At 41.3% G+C, this 13,691-nt stretch overlaps 1 protein-coding gene across 8 annotated transcripts in view; it reads left to right on the forward strand.

The window, feature by feature from the left end:
- Positions 1 to 13,691, forward strand: part of STARD13 (StAR related lipid transfer domain containing 13) — a 303,153-nt gene that overhangs the window by 18,632 nt on the left and 270,830 nt on the right. The window contains exon 2 of one of the 8 annotated variants that reach the window (XM_087756686.1): positions 10,508 to 10,757. The exons of the other annotated variants lie outside the window; for them this stretch is intronic. The gene's annotated coding sequence lies outside the window, so the exon portion shown is untranslated. The remainder of the gene's footprint in view (positions 1 to 10,507; positions 10,758 to 13,691) is intronic. 8 annotated transcript variants of the gene reach the window in all.

Genomic DNA, 13,691 nt, shown 5'->3' on the forward strand with positions numbered 1-13,691 from the left:
ACTCAAATTAAACACAAGTGACTACTGCTTGACACCTGAAACATTAGCATAATATTCATGCCATATGGTTGGCATTTTCTGTTTCTTATATCTGTCACTCTTCATTCTTGTCAGCTGCTCAAGAGAACTTGCCAGATAATGTCTGCACCATTGCCAAAAATGTCTAACAGCTGGTGTGGTACTAGTTAAACACTCCGTAATGTTTCAAACTTTAGCATTCCCATCTATGCATTAGAGAGCTGGTTCTTGGAACAGATGTTTAGCTTTGTTTTTAAATTAACTTCAGTCTGCTTTTGTGTCAGTGGTGTGTTTTTATGCTGCTGCCTTCTGGAGATAAATGAGCTCAAATGCATCCTGGCTCTGACAGCCTTAAAACACATAAACTGGCATGATAAACTCTGTGTTAAAAATGCACTCTGCTGTCCGCTTCGGTACCTGACATGGGCTCAGGGGTTAGACTTCAACTGCAAACTTAGACACCAGTTCAGACCATCTATTAGCTGAGGTGGTGATATCTTAAATTTTCCCATGTCCATGGGATCCTTCTTGCAGCACGGAGATGTTTATCTGCTCAATGCCCTCAGTGCCACTGGCCACTGCAGCCCCTCGGTGAGTCAGAAATTGGCACAGAGAGACCTAAATGCCCAAATGAGTCTCCTGAGGGACCCAAACTGTAATTTGGGCTTCAAGCACAAGCACTGCATGGGCATGGTTTAGAGCTCTGTCCCCCCCAGCTGAGGAGAGAGCAGCAGGGTCCATATTGGCACCCAGGCTTGCAGCTGGAGTGCAGCCTCAGGGACCTAAACCCACCTTCATCTTGCAGGGTTTGGGGCTACTGGTGGAAGACTGGGAGCAGGAGACACATTTCTGACTCTGTAAGTGCCCTTTAAAACAGTGCTAATGACTAAAACGGGAATTCTCTCATGTCTTCTGTGTGGAAATCAGTGTGAACTCTGAACGTGCTGAAATCTATGTAGCTGGGTGATTTACATATTAAGATTTATGATGAGCCAGGCACATGAACACCAATGAATTAAACAAACATCCAATTTCATAAACAATCTGATTTTATGGATAGCATACGCAGTTCCCTTGGGGCTGTGAGTTTAAAAGGCTGATTTACACCTCTGGGAAAGAGGACTCCTAGCTTTTTCATTTGCTCTTATTTTCCTGGAGACAAGGACTTATCTTACCGTTTGTGCCTTCAGGTTCACTTCCAAATGAAGTCACTACCCAGTTAAAACACTGCATTGAATTTTGAGACACTGTGATGGAGGGCGTTTACTGAGAAGCTGCTAAGACATCCTTCTGTCCCCAGATGGCTTTGTAGGGACAAAAATGGGGAGAGAAGAGTGCTGAAGAGAGGAGACCTCTGCCCCTCCAGAAGTGGGCAATTTGATCCTGCTAGTCTGCTTTACCTCATGTAGACAATGACCTAATACATGTCCTTTTCACACAGAGGCATTTTAATTTGTGCTACCTTTTGGCATAGGACACCCTTTCTGAACTGGGCCTCCCCTGTTTCGGCTGCCATACAGGCACAAACAAAAAGGTGACAGCTGCCTAAATAAGCTTCTCATATAACACAAGGCAAGAAACAGAGGTATGGACAGGCAAAGAAAGCAAGTAAATATACAGGTTCATGCTACAGGCAGTGGTCTTAGCGTGCCATCACCAACGGCAGGCCATACGTTCACTTTTGCCGTGTGGAATGCGTAAACATTGGATGTTCAGATAGTGGCTTGTGCCTTTCGTTTTCCTCTTCTCTGCACATGCAGACCTACTCAGATGGAAGAAAAGCAGGCAGAAGAGTCGTGGGCTGCATATATTAGAAAACAGATTTGCACAGTTTTTATTCTTTGCAGACGTTCCCGCCCCTGTACTGCATCCCTGGAAATTATCCATCTTGGATAATGGATGGAATTAGATTAGAAACAAGACAAGATGCAATTACTCACTGAGGACAAAATGGATAAACTGGTAAAATGGGGCCTGCAGCTGGGCCTGTCAGCATCTGGTTTGTGTGCGCGCGAAGGAGTCGCAGAGGATTTTATCCTTGGCATTAGCTGTAATAGGATAAACATATTTTCTGTTTATTGTAATATAGCCTTTTACCCACATTAAAAATCATTACTGAGCCATGATCTATTATGAAACGGCTGGTATCACTTATTCCAGTAAGGTGCTATCCACATGAAGTTCCTAAGTTGAAAAAAACTGTGATTAAAATGAAAATAAGCTTTATCTTTGATGAGGAATAAAGAAACTACCTTAGGCCAGAGAACTGCATCAGGATGCTCATAATGCCTCTTCAGTGCTGTGGGATTCAGGGCAGGAATAAATGTCAGCCCACTCATTTCTCGGTCCAGGCTTAGCTCTTTTCTTAAGGAAGACCTTAAAGCTTTCCCTCACCACCAGGGTTTGCAAGTTCATTCCTGAAGTATACAAGCAAATGGGACAATCTTAATTTGTTTAAGTGCTTCGTACATCCTTTTAAATGATTTTCTATTTCTTTCAGCATTTAGACACTGTTGAATGTCAGGCCATCAGATTAGTTTGAAGCCATGCAAGAGGTAGGACAGAGGTGAGAACACAGATGCTGTCGGGAGGGGTATTGTACTGCTTTTCCTCTCACACACGTTTACTTGTGAATGTGCTCATTGACACGGCGAGGTTTTGAATTCAGAGGTAAGGAGGGAAAGTGGGAAACTTCCGCTAATGAATGTTCATGCCTGATTATTTTTTTTTTCTGTAGAATCCTTGGACTATATTGTTGTAAATATTTCATTTTACACACAGTAATTGAGACTGAAGATTCAGCACAATGCTACACCCCTGAAACGGAAGATGTTGGTTATCAAACAATGATGTTCTGCTGCAAAAAGATGACTGAAAAGAATGACATAAGTAGATGTTCCTGGAGGCAAAACATGTAGTACAGTGCAGCTCATTACTTAGTAATGTAGCGCACATACATGTGATTGTAATCCATCATTTTTACCACCACCTTGAACAGGATTATAGCCAACTTGTAGGGTCATACAGGTACCTGTAATCCTAGGCAGTAAGTTCCTTTCAGCTCAGGCCATCGCAAATCTGTCATTTGTGGTGTTCCATTTATGTTCTTTAGTTTATGAATGTGAATTATTTGATGGAAATCGTTTCAGTGCAAAGGTAAGCAGGCGATGCTTTTGACTGAGTGCCAGCCAGCAGGTCAGGAAATTCTTGCTGTTGATAGGTTTAGCTATGGGACTTTTTTTTTAATGTCTCTTTTATGTCTCTGTATTGAGACGAGATATATTAACATGAAGCTTCCAAACTCAGCCCTACCCTGTATATCCTTTGTACATGTCCTTAAATCATTTGAGTTGTCCCGTTCACTTCAGAAGGCTAATCAGGTACATAATCAGGTGTGTCTAACATTTACAGGGTCAGGGTTTAATTCTTAACAGGACTACAAAGGAAAGGCAATGCTAAGCGTGATAGTTATGAGATGAAGTTGTTAAATGTTTCTTCTTTTATCTGTTGTTCAGGCCATTGAGGCCATGTGGATAGACCCCACTGTCTGTGTGGGCCTAAGAGGCTGCGCCATGGGTCTGATGTAGGATGTCACTTGATGCTCAGCATGGGAAAGCACCCGTGTAAAGTCAATACAATTTCTAAAGGCGAGGAAAGAGAAAGAATAAAAAAATCTGGTTTTCTTTCTGATTCTATTCCTTTCTCCCTCTGTTATGTTGCTATAGCATGTCAATGCCTTCTGCTGACATGGAAATCAGCAGAAGTAGCCAAGTCCTTCATGCACTGTACAAGGGGCACTGTGCTCTGCTTTTTGGAATCAAACTTTTTTTCATTGGAAGTATTTCTAAGGCCACACTTGGAGATGTTGAAAGGCTGGAATAGTTGTCTATATTGAGCATCATTTTTATAACAGATTTTATCAAAGATTTTGTAGACTTCTAAATCTTTAATTTCTCAGAACTCCTTTTGAGGCTGGCATACTTCTCCCGGCTTCATAATGTCAGTAGAAATAACTTAAAAGAAAATCAGTCAAAGCAGTGAAGATAACTCATTGTTCAAAAAATACATTTTTGTTTTGCCAGTACTTCTCTTAAGAAATATTTTCCTGAATTTTAGCATAGAAAAAAACTGTTGTCTTTTTAAATTTCCTAAGTAACTTTTAAGGGTTTCACTTGGCTGACACTCCTTGGCCTTGCGTTAATCTTGGGATTGTTTCACAAGAGACCCAGGGAACACCCACTGATAACAATGTCAAACGTTCAGTGTATTTACTGAGCGTTTCCACTTGCTTGATCATTAAGGCATGCTTTGAGTATGAGGTCACCGATGTTGTGTAAGTGTAGAATTTATGGGGCGATTTGAACTATAGGGGAGTCCTGACATGTTTTTGGCAAATACCGTCAGATACCATGGACTGATGCCACTCAGAATTGTAGCTCTGGGATATAATCAGGTTCTAGCATGAACGTGTTGCAGTAGAATTCAAATCCTCTGATTACAGAGAAGATGGGAAAAAGGTTATTTAAACAGGCCATACATACACTGTAGGAATCTTTTAACAGAACACATCTTCTTGCCTGTTAAAATAGATGATTTAAACATTAAGTCTTTTAACAAACAAAAAGGAAAATGTAGTTTTAGAAAATCAGAGGAGAAAGCTTTACATCAGTGTAGCATGCAATCATTGTGCTCTCCTTTTGAATCCCGCATTTAAGTTGGAGGGAGCAGGAAAGGACTAAGGTAAGAAGGTAGCAGTGAGACCGATTCACCAGCAGCGTGGGCTGTAACTGAGTCTGGGCTTCCTAAACTGTACTCCTGGTTTTGCCCCCGACTTGCTAGGTAGCTTTGCAGAGCCTGTTGAAGGCGTGTTAGAAGTCATTTAAATAATGAAAAAATCTTCAACTGGATTTTAGCACCTTTTAGATATCGTGATAATGACTTTGGCTGCCTTAATTTGCCACTTCTCTGCTTGTACTGTTGTGAGAATTACCTAAGACTTGGAGTCCTTGAATGAAACCAAAGGGGAAGAGGATCTGGATCTATGCAATTGCTGACTTTATCACATACCTGCTGCCTGACTTTGAGTTTTGTGACTCTGTTTTCCCTCCAACCTCTTGTTTTGCATGTTTAAATTGCAAGCTCCTTCAGACAAGGTCCATTTCTCACAAGATGTTTGTAGAGTCTGTCGTCTGTGGTCATGTTGTAAGACAAACAACCGCGATGGCTGCCACTCATGCTGGAGGTTTCAGCAGTTCCCTCCCAGTTTATCTAAAACATGTAAATAAAGCCAGTTCTGGTATTGTGCACGTTTTAATCTGTAGCAAAGACATTAACCCCTTGACATTAGTCCCACTAATTGGAGTTTGTTTCAGTACCTGAACTTTTTCCCTCAACGTTTTAAAAATCATGTTGTTAGCTGGTTGCCAAGTATAAGAGACCATGGGTAAATGAACAGCATTTCAGTGTGGGTTCTGGAAGGAAATACTATACAGATATTGACTTACACTGTATTTCTTCATCCCACCTATAATATAAAAGGAAGGAGACAAAATTAAAAAAAAAAAACAAAAACACAGAAAGAAGTAGAATAAAGATACAAGAAAGGAGTGATTGTATGAGTTTGAGTATACACTTGTCACATAAAGACTAAACAAGACTAGCCAGGGTCTTTTATAGAGGAGGCATGACTGATACACAAAATATTACATTTGACACATATTTTATAGGGATCCCTAGCAGAGTATGCACTGTAGGGTTTTAAGGAACAGTCCTGCTCTTGACACTCACGGAGCTCCACAGTTTTTGGAAATGTGCTGTCTAGGCCTAGGAGTCCATCCCTTACAGAACAGGCCTTTGAATAACGTGTTTCAGAATTTCCTGACCCACTCCCTGAAAGATGGGATGGGATTTACATGGGATAAATGGGCAAATACTGCAATCTACTTTCCTACGCTTTTTTTTTTATTTAAAGTTTTATATTCCTATTTGGAATTAGGACTACCCCATGACACAGAAAGGACATCACCATTTTCTGTGGAAAACAATGTACAAAGTCTTCTGACAAATAGCACAAAAATGGTTTTGCTTTTTAGGCAGACATCGCTCTCCAGATATCTAAAAGACTTAGATATTAGAGAAATGAGTGTATTAGTGTACTGAAGCTGACATTATCAGGTATTGTATATGAGAAAAGTCATTTATGAGTTGTCACACAGCTGTTATTAAGAGACTATTCAGCAGAACACAGTACATCATAGTGACTGTCACTGCACTTGCTGCAATCACCAAACAACCAGGCATAGTTAAACAGAACATTATTTCGTTTTCAGGACAAATTACACTTACGGTTTATTTATGTGATGTATTTGTTGCGTTCAGGCATACCACACAGCTGTTTTACGCTAGCTCTGGAGGCGCAGACCTGCGGCACAGTGTCTGCCAGGTGGGATGGGCGGCAGTCCAGCCTCCCGCAGCTGGCCAAGGCGGCCAGGCAGCAGAGCCCTCCGCGCTTCCCCAGCATGGCTGGGGGTGAGGAGGTGGGGGTGCTGGTGCTCCAGCTCTGGTCCCCCTCTCTCCCCTGCCAGCAGTTTTGGAGGACAGGGTCTGGCAGATCTAGGCAGTTTCCTGGCCCTGGCTCCGGGCAGGATGGGAACCCAGCCGCTTCCAGAGCTGCTCCTACCTTGCTGCCTCCTCCCCCCAGCCTCTGGGGCAGGGACCCTTGTCCTCCTTCCCTGCAGCATCTTATACACACTCAGGTGTCTCCCTCCAGCTACGCACCACTTGGAGCAAACTGCAGTTACTCCATGGGCTTCCCCACAGCCATAAGTATTTACACCTGGTGTTAAAATGCACACAGATAAATGAAAGTTAGCTAGATTTAGGATATGAACAGACACTACTTGAATCCCTGCTAACATCTTTAGGTCACATACAGCATTCAGACTGTTAAGCCTTGATCCTCTGTAATCTCTCCACGGGCTGAACTTTCATTGACTTTAACCTGCCCAGCCATATCTTTTAAAGCCAGCCTCCCCCAATTATTGCACCACGTGCAGCCCCGCTGGACCTCTAAATCTTTCAAGAGGTTTGTAATTTGGTTCATTCCCTAAGGAAGGTTTGGAAGGGGTCCAGGGAACAAGGCTAATTTAGGAGACGGGAGAATATACCTTCTGAAGAAATGGCTCCAAGACCTTAACATGTTGGGCCGTGAAAAAGAAGCAGGTGAGATAGGATTTAATTACAGTGTACAAGTACCTAAGGGGGTGAACACAGAACTAGGTCTGAATCTATAGCAAAAAGGTAAAATATGAGGTCATGGGCTGAAACTGAAGTGTATTTCTCTCAGCAGAAGGCTACTCTGTATATGTAATAATCTGGCAAACAAGGCAGTGGAAACCTGTAGTAGACGCAGCAACTTATTTATTACTGTTGCAGCATGATCAGGTTGTCCTGCTGATGGTTCTCGTCAGTCACAAATGGCTTTTCTTCTGTGTTGTTTGGTGTTTCAATCTACTGTGCTATTTGGTTCTTCAAAGCTGAGCTTCTGGGGGTTAAAAATAGAAGCAATATTTAAAGGCTAATGGTAAGAAATACGTAACTTTTTTTCACGCAATGCTTTGAAAGTTTATGTACATAGTAGTCTAGGTCTTGCAAAATGGCATGACTCTCTCTATGGTCTGGTGCTGCTGAAGAACACAGCAAATACTGCGCAATTCTGATGAACTCCTGGCAGGTGAAAAGTAAGGTTTCTGTGACATTAAAAATAGTAATATGGTACTGGGATAAATGGGCATTCCATCTCATTCACCCTTTTCATGTTTATATAGTAGAGAAAAATAAAAGATCTAATTTGGAAGCTGAGTACAGCATGTGAAGCATGAACTTAGGCTCCCTTAAAAAAAAAAAAATATGTTGTCTCTCCACTAATTTGCAATGGTTTGGTTTTAAGTTTTTGAATCAGTTTGTGCAGGAGATGGCCCAGTTTCAGCTGGTGCTTCTGACTCTGAAAAATGTCAGGACATGTGGAGGCAACTGGGACATTGGTCTGCCCTTTTGCAAGCTGAGTAGCTTTGTTTTCACCCATTCCCAGTCACTAAATCATCTACTAATGAAAAAGTTGCTCTGAGAAAAGGTTAAGGTGAGATTTAAGTTGGACTTACGGGGCATCAATAAACAGGTTATTATTTTAGACAATCTACATTTGTGCTGCATGTTTCCTAAACAATGTGCAGAGTTGATTTATTTACTCCATCAGAAGTGCAAGAAAATAACAAGTAAGGCAGCAGTTCTTTCTGTCAATATCTGTTTGCACCTTCTGCGCTTTTTTTTTTTAATGGGAAACGTCCTATTAACAAGTTAGATATAGACTAATCCCAAGTCTAAAGCACCTGTAGATTAATTGGGGATGGGACATGCCTAGAACTGCTACATCCTTTAAAGGTCCCTGCTGAAGTACTGAGACTTTGATTGCTTGCCATAGCACGTCAGAGCGCTGTGCTGGTCCCCTCTAGCAATGAAGATGCTCCTAGCTAAACCAAACACTCCCAGGAGATCACTTTGGGTCTCTCCTGGTAAAGTATGGGTTTTGGCCTGGATAGTCCTGGTGAGACTCATCCGGGCAGCAAAGATAACCTATCTATAATGGTCACCCTATGCTCCTTCTGCTGTCCCTGGAGAATGACAGACTCTTCCAACATGCAGCTTATTTCGAGGAAACCATTGAAAACTTGTCACATGGACTGTGCCTAACGTGCCCTATTCCTAACCCTGGATTATGGAGTAAGTCTTGGGTGACTGGTTGGGCTCCTGGGGTCCTTTCACAAGTTATGGTTGCAACTTTATTAAAGGTTTATCACAGTTGCCAGAATTGTAGCCACCCAGACTCAACAGTTTTATCTTCTCCAGGGCTTTCCTTGCCACTTCTATCCCAAGGCAGCTTCAGTAAGTAAAACTGAGGCTGTCTTCTACTAGCTTCAATTTTTTTCATCTGTATATCTTTAGACCAGTATCTATGACAGAGTTAATGATCTTTAAAATGAGGTTAATAATCCTTCTTAATCAATTTCGCCAATTTATGTGAATTTTCTAGAGCAGAGATCATTTTCTCTCGGGTTTAGACTGGTGTGTAGCAGAAATCATTTCCCACAAGAAATTTTAGCATTTTAAAATATATTTCACTGCAGCTCAGAATGGAAACAACTTTGTTCATTTCTTCAAAAGAGGGATTGCTGAAAGAATTCATATTAAAAACTAATTTTTTCCATAGTTTCAAATTATTTTCTGTTATTTCAGAAAAGGCATTTTATTAATGCTGCTAAAATGCTTCCCTCAATTAATTAAAAAATAGAAGAACTAGCACACTTGACCTATTATAATGCCATACGACAGCATGTCAAGAGTAGTGGTACACAAACATAAACTTCCTTTTAGCACTTCTGAATTTCTCCGACTTCAAAATAGGTGAGGTTTTTTGTGGGAAATCATTTTGCTCACAGTTTAATGAAAAGAACCATTTTTTAAACAAAATGTCTTTAAGGAGCTTTAGTTTTGCTTCCATCTCATCTCCTCACATCTTTCTTCAGCTGAGTCTTCTAGCTATACTAAAAAACGTAATACTTTTCATTTTATTTTGCAGCTCAGATTGATTAATACCCTGGGTGCACTAGTCAATAAAATGAATAATGCAGCAATGACATTTTTTACAAAAACTTCAAAGTACTGCTGTGGATTGCTTTATTAGATGGTATATCTATAAGATCTAGTTATATTAATCAACTTTAACAAAATACAACTAGACGGCACAGCCATAAACATGCCAAACCAGGACTGTGTGAGCCTCAGCAGAAGACACACCTCAGCAATCTGTTTTGCTCTGATTCAGTCAGTCATTTGGAGCACACCACCAACTGGGTTTAATCTTTGTTGTTGTTGTTTTTGTTGTTGCTCTTCAGTGTGGTATCATCTGAAGAACTATCTTAAATTACTGCATTAAATAAGAGCAGCGTAGCTAAGGGAGGAGAATCACATCTCTGACCAAGAGATTTCTCATGGAAGAAATTCTAGATTCAGTTATACAGCAAACAGTTCCCTTTGCCCATATAGCTTATTTCACTCAGGAAATTTCACTCAGCTTTATGTTATGCTAGCAAGAGAAGGTTGTTGAGGACTTACTTTGCCAAAACCAGCTGCATCTCTCTGGAGAGCAGTTTTCCAGGATTTTTTTTTTGTTTTTTAAAGAGTGAACATGGTGACAGATTGAGAATTACTTCACAAAATGCTCTGGGGGTAAAAATCAGTCCTGTTTCTAGTAACACATTACTTAAGATGAAGTGTAAAATGCACAGGCTTTTGTCTTTAAATTTTATGTAAAATTTAATTCCAGAAGTTGTAAGGTGCAAAAACTTCTAAAAATTATATACACATCTCTCTTGTCTCGTTTCCTACACGGTCTTTCCCCCATGATTGTGACAGAATATTTTTTTTTTTTTAGTTCTTTATGGAATCTTGGAAAAGAGGCACAAACATGGAAAATGGCCTTGAGTAGCTGCAATTACCGTCATTTGAATGAATGGGTTTTAATTAATTTCTGGCTGAGAATAAATGGTTCATTAATCTTCAAAATAGACGGAAAATCCGCTTAGAAGAAAGAAGGATACTAAGTGTACAAAAGAACACTGTGGGGTTGCATTGACATAACAGCACTTTAAAAATACTTACTTTGGATGGCTGAAGTAGTTTGGGTGAGTAAAACAATTCAAATCTCCCCTAAGTCAGACTTCCATAAAGAAAGTATAAGACCAGCAACTAGCTAAGTGGTCTTCCAACAAGATCACTGAAAATATTTTCACCTATATTTTTAAATTATCCTTTGCTTCTTGATTCCACCTGAATTTAAGTGGAAAAAAAAACCCACAACATCCTAATGTCTTTTTAGTACTGAGGCACAACTCGGTAATGTTTTTATGCTTTTTTAAAATGTTTTTTAATGCTTTTTAAAAATAATCCCTGATGTAAAATTAGCATTCTGTGATGTATCAGTATTTCTACAGCCTTCAACAAGCCTCATGAGCCTCTGGGGGCTGGCTGGCCAATATTTGTGTTTATATATGCTCATCACGATCTGCCTTCTGTACGGTTGTTTGTGCTTTCCATAGTTATTTGTGTCATGTCATGTTCAGAGGTATAGCCTGCGAGTTCCTTGAGCAGGGACTCATTCCTGTGAATTTACTGCACTTTGCACAGTAAAGAACTGATTCTTTATATGGCGCCCTGGCTCTACCACAATATAAATAACATTTTTTTATATTGGCACAACTCCTTTGAGTCAAAGGAGGAGTCACAGAAAGAGGCAGTGAAGAAGCAGAGATTTCATCACTTTAAAATCACGGTTTTTGAAGCATGTCTTTCTGTACGATGTTATCCAGAGAAAGCAAGAATTATATTTTGATAATTCTAGTGATCTTTTTTAATGCCCTACTATTCAACACATTCTGGATCTTTTAAGGTATTGACATAGCGGCACAAAAAATCCCGCCTTAGGCCACATTTTCTAAACCACAGATCCAACTGCAGATATGATGCTTTTAGTAAATTGACAGAGGGAGCTGTAAGAGTGGTTTAGATGATTCATATTGTTCCTCTGGGCAGAGTCCAATCTCTTTTCTGAGTCAGCCTTCGTGTTCCCTTATCAGGAGGCAGAGCATTGTTAGAAAACACCATTTTGGAGCTAAAGCAACTCTTCTGTTGGAATAGCCCTCTGGCATTGACAAATTTTTAGCTCCCTTTAATAAGGAAGCTCCCTATGCATGCCAGCTAATTCCAAAGTGCTGCTTGTGAGTTGTCTTTGCATCATATAATTTCTGATTTTTTGCTTTAAATTGACTTTTTACTTTTCCATTTTTATCTCACTACATTTTAGCTGTTAGTACTGAAATTCAGTGATTTTACCAGGCTATGGAGAAATATGCTTCCAGTATTTTACTGTTACTCTTTTGATCTTTTTCTGCAGTTTCTTTCTTGTCCAGATGCAGCATCTTTTTATTGTGCTTGTATGCACGCTGAGTAACTCAGCTTCTACATATCCTCCCGTTTGACGCCCAGGTTTACCAGTGCTGCCTATATGCTGGCTTCTGTTCTGGTTTAAGTCTAAAAATGGAACTGCTGGCTTGCCTGGTATGGAAACTCAGGCCTGGTTAGCAAAAAGACCTGCAGGCCAGCAGCAACCGGTACTTTGGCCCACTCGCAGTCCTGTAAAAGTGTGGGAGCTTGGGGTGTTGCGTTCCCCTCCACACCCTCCTGACCCATCCCATGGCAAGACCCTCATGGTGACTTATGCTTAGCACCCCAGGCTGTAGAGCAGGACCTGTTCCTGGGAGCAGATTTTTCTGCTTAATGGCATTTATGGTAGATGGACCCATTAACCCAGAAGACATGATGCTCTAATAGCAGCAGCAGAAGAGGCTTCTCATTGATTGCCCAGGAGCTGGAACATTTGCTTTCTATACCCTCAGTCTGAAACACTGCTGCCTTTCAGTCAAGTCCATCAGTCATCAGGCTGCAAGATAATCTGGCATGGCACTGTTCTCGTGCCAGCACCAAACACCCTGCTGAAAGGGAGATGAGATTTACAGGGCAAAAGCGGGCAAGCAAGATGGTACTGGGGTATTTGGCCTGTTGTGAGAGGAACTGCCCTGGGAAGGGAGAGTCCCAGGCCCTGCTCCTTACTCCCACTTATTTCATTTTTGCAGTTTATTTGTGACACTGAGACTCAAAGTGTTTCTAAGTTGGGCCCAGTTATCGCTCCACATGTAACTGCAGAGTATGAGCTCACCCATTCTCTGACCAGTGCCAGTAATCTGTCAGATCACTCAGAGTAACATATAGCTTAATACCAACCTTCACCCTAAATCTAAAGCATTTCCAGCTCTCTGGAAAAGCGAGCCTTCATTTCAGTCCATGTCAGCCCTCCCTAAATCCCCCTCTCACTGTACTAGACAATTCTGCTCCCCAGGTCCTTTCCTTTAATTTTTATCCTCACTTTACAAGTCAAGATACAGGCACAAAAGGCCTAATACCAGGTGTGTTGTTCATGTACAACAAGCTTACAAATGCACACTTGAGGCACCACCAGAGTCAGACAACTTGGCTTGCCAGAAGGCAGAGCTGCCTGGGCTCCCTCCTCCCTGCCTGCAGGCTGCCCTGGGAGAGGTGCTGCTAGAGCCAATGGGAGGTCATGGACCCTGCAGTGGGGCAGCTCTCTCTTGCCTGCCCAACCAAGGTTACGAGGACAGTCGTGTCCCTGCTTGCACAGTATCATTCACTGCAGAGCATCCATCAAGAGATGGGGAGCATCAGAAGTGCCAACGTGTTTGGCATAGGTAGGACAAACGGGCACGCAGGGAACTTGAAGTGGGAAATAAGTGGGAACGTGATGCTAAGGACTGGCAGAGAAGTCTCTGGCAGAGGACGAGCCTTGGGCAGATGGAGATGAACAACTAGATGTTGTTGGGGATGACTTTGGGAAGAGCTTGAAATTAGTTCTTTTTGTGTTTCAACCTCTCTCTCTCTTTTATTCTGACTCCATGATTTTCAATACCTCTGTAGCAGGCAGACATCTGGTTACATTTCTTACAGCCATAACCATTTCTACCATAATAGCTTCACCTTTCTGGCTG

Source organism: Nipponia nippon, unplaced genomic scaffold (genome assembly GCF_047370975.1).
Source record: "Nipponia nippon isolate SJK-2023a ecotype South Korea unplaced genomic scaffold, ASM4737097v1 scaffold_2, whole genome shotgun sequence".
Classification (NCBI taxonomy): domain Eukaryota; kingdom Metazoa; phylum Chordata; class Aves; order Pelecaniformes; family Threskiornithidae; genus Nipponia; species Nipponia nippon.